The sequence below is a fragment of the Coregonus clupeaformis genome, chromosome 1 (assembly GCF_020615455.1).
Source record: "Coregonus clupeaformis isolate EN_2021a chromosome 1, ASM2061545v1, whole genome shotgun sequence".
Taxonomy (NCBI): Eukaryota; Metazoa; Chordata; class Actinopteri; order Salmoniformes; family Salmonidae; genus Coregonus; species Coregonus clupeaformis.
Genome location: NC_059192.1, coordinates 6,708,785 through 6,718,310, shown reverse-complemented (window position 1 = coordinate 6,718,310; position 9,526 = coordinate 6,708,785). Strand labels below are relative to the sequence as shown.

The 9,526-nt window shown below is 42.9% G+C and overlaps 1 non-coding gene across 1 annotated transcript; it reads right to left on the bottom strand.

The window, feature by feature from the left end:
* Positions 1–1,043: 1,043 nt before the first annotated feature.
* Positions 1,044–1,118, bottom strand: trnaa-ugc. The gene has a single exon. It is a non-coding gene; the product is annotated as a tRNA-Ala (tRNA).
* Positions 1,119–9,526: the final 8,408 nt, after the last annotated feature.

The following is a 9,526-nucleotide window of genomic DNA, read 5'->3' as shown; positions in this document are numbered from 1 at the left end:
GTATGGTGATTACCCAGCTATTCATATTATTCTTTTTACTTTTACCCCCTTTTTCGATCTTGTCTCATTGCTGCAACTCCCCAACGGACTTGGAAGGTGAAGGTCAAGTCATGCGTCCTCCGAAACATGACCTGCCAAACCACACTTCTTAACCCGGAAGCCAGCCGCACCAATGTGTCGGAGGAAACACCATTCAACTGACAACCAGGGTCAGCCTGCAGGTGCCCGGCCCGCCACAAGGAGTCGCTAGAGCGCAATGAGCCAAGTAAAGCCCCCACCTGGCCAAACCCTCCCCTAACCCGGACGACACTGGGCCAATTGTGTGCTGCCCTATGGGACTCCCGATCACAGCCGCTTGTGATACAGCCTGGGATTGTACCCGGGTCTGTAGTGATGCCTCTAGCCCTGCGATGCAGTGCCTTAGACCGCTGCGCCACTCGGGAGGCCCCAAGCAATTGTTGATAGTAATTTAGGAGCAAGGTTCTCAAATTACTTTTGTTAAAGTCCCACGGGACAATGAATGCTGCTTCCGGATACGCAGTCTCCAGTTTGTTCAGGTTCCAAAGAAGATCTTTGAGAGCAATGTTGGTGTCGGCTTGGGGCAGGATGTACACAGCCGTGGCGATAATCCCTGAGAACTGTCTCGGAAGGTAAAAAGGGCAACATTTGATAACCAAGTATTCCATGTCAGGAGAAGAAGCTTGCAAGTTCCTGTACTTTTCCTCTGTCGCACCAGTGGTCATAAAGCAGAGCCCTCCGCCTTTGTTGTTGCCAGAAAGAGCTCTCTTCCTATCCGCTCGATGAACTGTAAAACCTGCTGGTTGTATGTAATCCTTTTGGATGTCGAAGAAAAGCCAAGTCTCAGAAAAACAGAGTATGTTGCAGGATCTGATGTCCCTCTGGAAGGAGATCCTCACTCTGAGTTCGCCAGGTTTATTACTAATGATTGAACATTGGCGAGTAGTATTTAACATTTTAGTCATTTTAGCAGACGCTCTTATCCAGAGCGACGTATAGTTAGTGAGTGCATACATTTTCCATACTGGCCCCCGTGGGAATCGAACCCACAACCCTGGCGTTGCAAGCGCCATGCTCTACCAACTGAGCTACAGGAGGCCTCGGTAATGGAGGACGGGTCGTCCGGCGTCTCAATCTTACGAAGACTCCCCACGTCTGCCTCTCCATCGGCATCTTTGTTTCCTACTCTCCAGTAGGGCTCCCAGGCAAGCCGGACTCCCAGGCAACCCGGCGCCTCACCGAAGAAGCTAGACCATTGTTCCACCGCCTCCGGGAATTCGGGAAGGTCGGGTGGATGGTGAGTACCCAACGATTCCTTTTCCAATAGTTCTACCTGGGTGAATGAAGTAATGGGTGAAACAAACTGAGTAAGAAAATGTTAGAAAAACACTAGAAAAACTCTAGAAAAACTCCAGAAAAAGTAGAAACCTGCAATGTTTTGTAGGAGCTCAAGGCGAGGGGCCATCTGTCGGCTCCATCTTAGCAATGTTTGGACATTTGTCAAATGTTCTCAAGACATTTGTTTTACCAGTCGTCAGGAAGTCACTTGATGGTTCCAGGTGTCCCAAACCATTAGAAGTAAAGCAATGAAATGGGGGGTTTTAAAGTAAGTGGTATTTCAGCTAAAATAGTGTAAAAATCATTAACTCATGACAATATGATTTCATTTAACATGATCACTTAGTGCTGACTTTTCAGTATAACCCCACCTGGGATTTGAAGTCACAACCTCTGGATTTGGAGTATGCTGACCTTTCTGCTGTGCCACAAAGTCTGTATCAATTTCAGTTATCAGTTAATCTGACTATTCTCTAGGGCTGACCCCAATTATTCGACTGGTCGATTGTTTGGTCATAGGCTGTTGATCGCCAGAGATTTTTTTTCGTCGAGCAGTAGCAAATATATATTTTTATGGCACACCAGACACCTGTCTTATTCGCGCCGATCTCAGTGAACTAATCCATTGCGGAGGCCGAGACTAATCCATTGCGGAGGCCGTGGGAATGGCACAGTCCAAGAAGGAATGTGGCTGCACAATGCATGTCTCTCTCCAGAATGCGCTCTCTCCCGCCAAATTCAAATCAAATCAAATCAAATCAAATTTTATTGGTCACATGCGCCGAATACAACAGGTGCAGACATTACAGTGAAATGCTTACTTACAGCCCTTAACCAACAGTGCATTTATTTTAAACAAAAAAGTAAGAATAAAACAACAACAAAAAAGTGTTGAGAAAAAAAGAGCAGAAGTAAAAATAAAGTGACAGTAGGGAGGCTATATATACAATAGAATAAAGTGACAGTAGGGAGGCTATATATACAGGGGGGTACCGTTGTGCACATTCATTGTTTCATAACTTAAGTGTGTACTGTTTGCGTTTGATTGTTAGTGTCTATCGATTCCCCATTACATACAGTATATCACCAGTAGCACATTTACCGTTAATTCCTATAATTTCTAATCTACAAAGTTTGTTTGGTTACGGTAATGTCTGTTAATGCATTCAATATATTATTATTCCAGTCTTTTACCATTCTCATTGTCGGAGTGGACACGTTGTTTGCAGAGTGCACAACCTATGCTACACTTGTGAGAAACAAGTTTAGGTTTATTTCATTCCATTTACGAGTTTTGTCAATTTAGTCAATGTCTTCTGTTTGGCTCCTGTCAATGTTGAGTAAGGACACGCACCTGATTACGCATAGAAGTAGGCCTATAGGCTACCTGGCCTCAGTGCAAATGTAGGCCTATAAATGTGCCCATTTGGGGATCTGATAGTATTTCTGATTGGCTTAATGCACCACCACTAATGAGCTGTGGAGCTTCTCAAATTAATGTTTTCTTCACCTCAAACAGCAAGAAAACAAAGTCTGTTTTTAAATCCATTTAGAATTACAATAATTCCTCAATTTATTTGAATAATCTTTCCAGCTCTCTCCCTTTCGATAACCACTCAGCGTGAAAGGGAAAAATGTCATTCTCTTATCCAGTGGAAACGTCATAAAAACAGGCCTACCTGATTACTTCTTATCCCTTGGCGCAAATAGCCTACAGCTGTGTCTGTCCCGAGCTCACTGGCACAGGAAACGCTGAGGGCCCAGAATATTTTATACCATTTTGCAAGGAGCTTCAGGCAGACCCAAGTTAATAGTTGACTCAACGTTTCAAGTTCGTTGCAGATAGGCCATGCGCTACCAACTGTGTAGGTTAGTTAGCATGGCGCCAGGGTTGTGGGTTCAATTCCCATGGGGGACCAGTACGAAAAAAGTATTAAAATGTATGCACTCACTACTGGTAAATGTAAATTGTAGCAAATGTGATGTACACAATAATTATTTTTTATCAGGATATTTTCTACCTGCAGGCTGCAATGTTTTTATTTGCTGGCTTTATGTAGGCTATTTTTACATAGTTTGCAATAGATGTAACTTTTAGATTTATATCATTTTCATTTAGATAGGATTTTGATTAACCACATGACATTGATTTTGAGATATGAAGACTTTATTATAAATGAAATGAAAACTGTTCCACTAAAATGTGCATATGAAAATCATAACTGGAATGAAGATTGGTAGAAATGGTAAGATAAATTGGCATTCCACATGAGAAAGGTTGCCGACTCCTCCTGTAGCCCACTACCAGCAACTAGATCTAATTTGTGTCTTATTGAATCAACAGTGAGCTTAAAGCATCAGACAAGGTCAATGCACATACAGTTGATATTATTAAAACATAGGTTGTGTCTATATATGGAAAAATACACGTTTAAAAATTTAGACCAATCGATTGGTCGAAAGAACTGACTACTTTCGGTCGACCAATAATATCTTTAGCCGAGGACAGCCATACTATTATTTCATCGATGATTTAATTTACTTATTTCAGCAATTTGAGGGTTTTCTGTTTAGTTATTTAATGTTGGTGGGGCATATTATTCTGTTTTAATGTTACTCCTGAATCACTATGATAAATAACATAGTGTATGTTTAACAGAGCTGAGATTTACTTTGACGTGCAAAGTGTAGGAATTAATACAGGTATGATTGAGACAGACATAGTGGTGTAGCAGGAAGATTGGTATTTCTTCATCCAAGAGGTTGTTAGTTCAAATCCCAGGTGAGGACATGTTGAAAAATAATTACTGCATAAATAAACATACACGATGTACCACTCATTTGGACATGAAGTGTGAAAAATGCATATAATGTTAGCATTTGGAAACAGTGGTAGGGTAAGCAAAACATAGGTTGCTGTCATACTTTGTCCATAGGCTACTTACAGGGTAAGGAAACCAATGTGTAATTTGGATGAATTAACACTTTAATCAAACATACAGCATATCTGTATCTTGTACTTACGAACAAACACCTTCACAAGGCATAAATAATTAGACTGTAAACTCTCCTTCCAGACTCACATTAAGCATCTCCAATCCAAAGTTAAATCTAGAATCGGCTTCCTATTTCGCGACAAAGCCTCCTTCACTCATGCTGCTAAACATGCCCTCGTAAAACTGACTATCCTACCGATCCTTGACTTTGGCGATGTCATTTACAAAATAGCCTCCAACACTCTACTCAGCAAATTGGATGTAGTCTATCACAGTGCCATCCGTTTTGTCACCAAAGCCCCATATACTACCCACCATTGTGACCTGTACACTCTTGTTGGCTGGCCCTCACTAAATATTCATCGCCAAACCCACTGGCTCCAGGTCATCTATAAATCACTGCTAGGCAAATCCCCGCCTTATCTTAGCTCATTGGTCACCATAGCAACACCCACCCGTAGTATGCGCTCCAGCAGGTATATCTCACTGGTCATTCCCAAAGCCAACACCTCCTTTGGTCGCCATTCCTTCCAGTTCTCTGCTGCAAATGACTGGAACGAACTGCAAAAATCTCTGAAGCTGGAGACACATCTCCCTCACTATCTTTAAGCATCAGTTGTCAGAGCAGCTTACCGATCACTGCACCTGTACACAGCCCATCTGTAATTAGCCCACCCAACTACCTCATCCCCATATTGTTATTTACATTGTTGTTGTTTTTTGCTCATTTGCACCCCAGTATCTCTATTTGCACATCATCTTCTGCACATCTATCACTCCAGTGTTAATACTAAATTATAATTGTAATTATTTTGCACTATGGCCTATTTATTGCCTTACCTCCATAACTTACTACATTTGCACACACTGTATATAGATTTTCTATTGTGTTATTGACTGTACGTTTTGTTTATTCCATATGTAACTCTGTGACTCTGTTTTTTCCGCACTGCTTTGCTTTATCTTGGCCAGGTCGCAGTTGTAAATGAGAACTTGTTCTCAACTGGCTTACCTGGGTAAATAAAGGTGAAATAAATATAAAAAAATACAAAATTGACTACAGCTCAGCATTCAACACCATAGTGCCCTCAAAGCTCATCACTAAGCTAAGGATCCTGGGACTAAACACCTCCCTCTGCATCTGGATCCTGGACTTCCTGACGGGCCGCCCCCAGGTGGTAAGGGTAGGTAACAACACATCTGCCACGCTGATCCTCAACACGGGGGCCCCTCAGGGGTGCGTACTCAGTCCCCCGGCAACTGCTCGGCCTCCGACCGCAAGGCACTACAGAGGGTAGTGCGTACGGCCCAGTACATCACTGGGGCCAAGCTTCCTGCTATCCAGGACCTCTATACCAGGCAGTGTCAGAGGAAGGCCCTCAAAATTGTCAAAGACTCCAGCCACCCTAGTCATAGACTGTTCTCTCTGCTACCGCACGGCAAGCGGTACCGGAGTGCCAAGTCTAGGTCCAAAAGGCTTCTTAACAGCTTCTACCCCCAAGCCATAAGACTCCTGAACAGCTAATCATGGCTACCCAGACTATTTGCACTGCCCCCCCATCTTTTACGCTGCTGCTACTCTGTTTATTATTTATGCATAGTCACTTTAACTCTACCCACATGTACATATTACCTCAACTACCTCAACTAGCCGGTGCCCCCCGCACATTGACTCTGCACCGGTACCCCCCTGTATATAGCCTCCCTACTGTTATTTTATTTTACTGCTGCTCTTTAGTTATTTGCTTGGATTTTTTTACTTAACACTTTTTCTATTTATTATTATTATTAAAAATGTTATGCATTGTTGGTTAAGGGCTTGTCAGTAAGCATTTCACTGTAATGTCTACACCTGTTGTATTCGGCGCATGTGGCAAATAACATTTGATTTGATTTGAAACCAGATATTGGGAATTGCCTTCAAAGACACTACTTGTGAATGTGCACTAGATGGCGCAGTTGGTCCTAAAATAAATCCTCAGATTAAATCCTCAATAATTATCAGGACGACTGATGTACTAGGAACACATTTTCCAGTTACAATTGGTGTCATTGTCAAATAGTTGAAAAGCACATTTATTTTAAATAATTGTTTTATTCCAAAACTGCATACAAAAGAATTGTGAGCGACCGGGTGACGAGACAGGCATGCAAACTGAAAATTCAATGGGATTTTGACTCACAATCCCATTCAAGCAGAAAAAAAACGAATAGTTCAGTCCTCAGAAAAACGGGATCAGTCCCTTTTCTAAAACGATTGTTGTCGATCTTTTACAACAGTAATTCGGCCTACTCACTCACTGACAGTTTTGATGACAGTTGAAAAAAAAATAAAAAATCCCTTGCTGTCTGTCTTGAAATATGTCCCACATACAACAATGTTGAACACAGTCCAGTCCGAGCTAAAATTAACCAGGGGGTTACATATTATTCTTTGCATTCAAGAGAATTGACATTCATTTCAAATCAATTCCAATAATGATATACTCTGCATCCAATTAAATATGTCATCTATAGACCACATGATGATGAACATCATCTATAAATCCGGGGGTTTCTTCGGATGGGGCCACAGTGTCTCCGGACCGCTCCTGTCTCAGCCTCCAGTATTTATGCTGCAGTAGTTTATGTGTCGGGGGGCTGGGGTTAGTTGGTTATACCTGGAGTACTTCTCCTGTCTTATCCAGTGTCCTGTGTGAATTTAAGTATGCTCTCTCTAATTCTCTCGTTCTCTCTTTCTCTCTGAGAACCTGAGCCCTAGGACCATACGTCAGGACTACCGGGCATGATGACACCTTGCTGTCCCCAGTCCGCCTGGCCTTGCTGCTATTCCAGTTTCAACTGTTCTGCCTGCGGCTACGAAACCCCTACCTGTCCCAGACCTGCTGTTTTCAACTCTTTAATGATCGGCTATGAAAAGCCAACTGAGAGACCTGAGCCCTAGGACCATACGTCGGGACTACCGGCCGTGGTGACTCCTTGCTGTCCCCAGTCCGCCTGGCCTTGCTGCTATTCCAGTTTCAACTGTTCTGCCTGCGGTTATGGAACCCCTACCTGTCCCAGACCTGCTGTTTTCAACTCTTAATGATCGGCTATGAAAAGCCAACTGAGATTTATTCCTGATTATTATTTGACCATGCTTGTCACTTATGAACATTTTTGAACATCTTGGCATGGTTCTGTTATAATCTCCACCCGGCACAGCCAGAAGAGGACTGGCCACCCCTCATAGCCTGGTTCCTCTCTAGGTTTCTTCCTAGGCTTTCGCCTTTCTAGGGAGTTTTTCCTAGCCACCGTGCTTCTACACCTGCATTACTAGCTGTTTGGGGTTTTAGGCTGGGTTTCTGTACAGCACTTCGAGATATTAGCTGATGTAAGAAGGGCTATATAAAATAAAATTGATTGATTGATTGATATAAATTATATAATATTTGTAAGAAAGCCTGTCCCTTTAAGAGTGAATGTTGACGTCACAGCTAACGCAGGCCTGCAGGGTGTTCAATGAATTGTGCAGCTGACCATCTGCTGCTGGGACCATCTGCTGCAGCTGACCATCTGCTGCTGTGACCAGAATCTCCGGTTTTGTACATTATTCTTTTCTAACTGTTTTATCCATATTGTCGTCATTGTTACAGCATGTAGCATGCTTTGTATCTCGTGTCTATGTTAGCTTTTTAACATTGTTAGCTACATTTTCATATCTACATTTTTCAAACTTCATGGGCGATCCATTATATACAGTGCCTTCGGAAAGTATTCAGACCCCTTGACTTTTTCCACATTTTGTTACGTTACAGCCTTGTTCTAAAATTGATTAAATAGTTTTTTTTCCCCCTCATCAATCTACACACAATACCCCATAATGGCAAAGCAAAAACAGGTTTTTAGGAATTTCTGCTAATTTATATTTAAAATATATATAAATTATATGACATATACATAAGTATTCAGACCCTTTACTCAGTACTTTGTTGAAGCACCTTTGGCAGCAATTACAGCCTGGAGTCTTCTTGGGTATGACGCTACAAGCTTGGCACACCTGTATTTGGGGAGTTTCTCCCATTCTTCTCTGTCAGGTTGGATAGGGAACATTGCTGCACAGCTATTTTCAGGTCTCTACAGAGATGTTCGATCGGGTTCAAGTCCAGGCTCTGGCTGGGCCACTCAAGGACATTCAGAGACTTGTCCCGAAGCCACTCCTGCGTAATCTTGGCTGTGTGCTTAGGGTCGTTGTCCTGTTGGAAGGTGAAACTTCACCCCTGTCTGATGTCCTGAGTGCTCTGGAGCAGGTTTTCATCAAGGATCTCTTTGTACTTTGTTCCTTTCATCTTTCCCTCGATCCTGACTAGCCTCCCAGTCCCTGCTGCTGAAAAACACCCCCACAGCATGATGCTGCCACCTCCATGCTTCACCATAGGGATGGTGCCAGGTTTCCTCCAAAAATGACGCTTGGCATTCAGGCCAAAGAACGGTTTCATCAGACCAGAGAATCTTGTTTCTCATGGTCTGAGAGTCTTTAGGTGCCTTTTGGCAAACTCCAAGCGGGCTGTCATGTGCCTTTTACTGAGGAGTGGCTTCCGTTTGGCCGCTCTACCATAAAGGCCTGATTGGTGGAGTGCTGCAGAGTTGGTTGTTCATCTGGAAGGAACTCTAGAGCTCTGTCAGAGTGACCATCGGGTACTTGGTCACCTCTCTGACCAAGGCTCTTCTCCCCCAATTGTTCAGGTTGGCCGGGCGGCCAGCTCTAGGAAGAGTCTTGGTGGTTCCAAACTTCTTCCATTTAAGAATGATGGAGGCCACTGTGTTCTTGGAGACCTTCAATGCTGCAGAAATGTTTTGGTACCCTTCCCCAGATCTGTGCCTCGACACAATCCTGTCTTGGAGCTCTACGGACAATTCCTTCGACCTCAAGGCTTGGTTTTTGCTCTGACATGCGCTGTCAACTGTGGGACCTTATATAGACAGGTGTGTGCCTTTCCAAATCATGTCCAATCAATTGAATTTACCACAGCTTGACTCCAATCAAGTTGTAAAAACATCTCAAGGATGATCAATGGAAACAGGATACACCTGAGCTCATTTTCGAGTCTCATAGCAAAGGGTCTGAATACTTATGTAAATAAGGTATTTCTGTTTTTTATTTTTAATAAAGTTGCTACAATTTCTAAAAACCT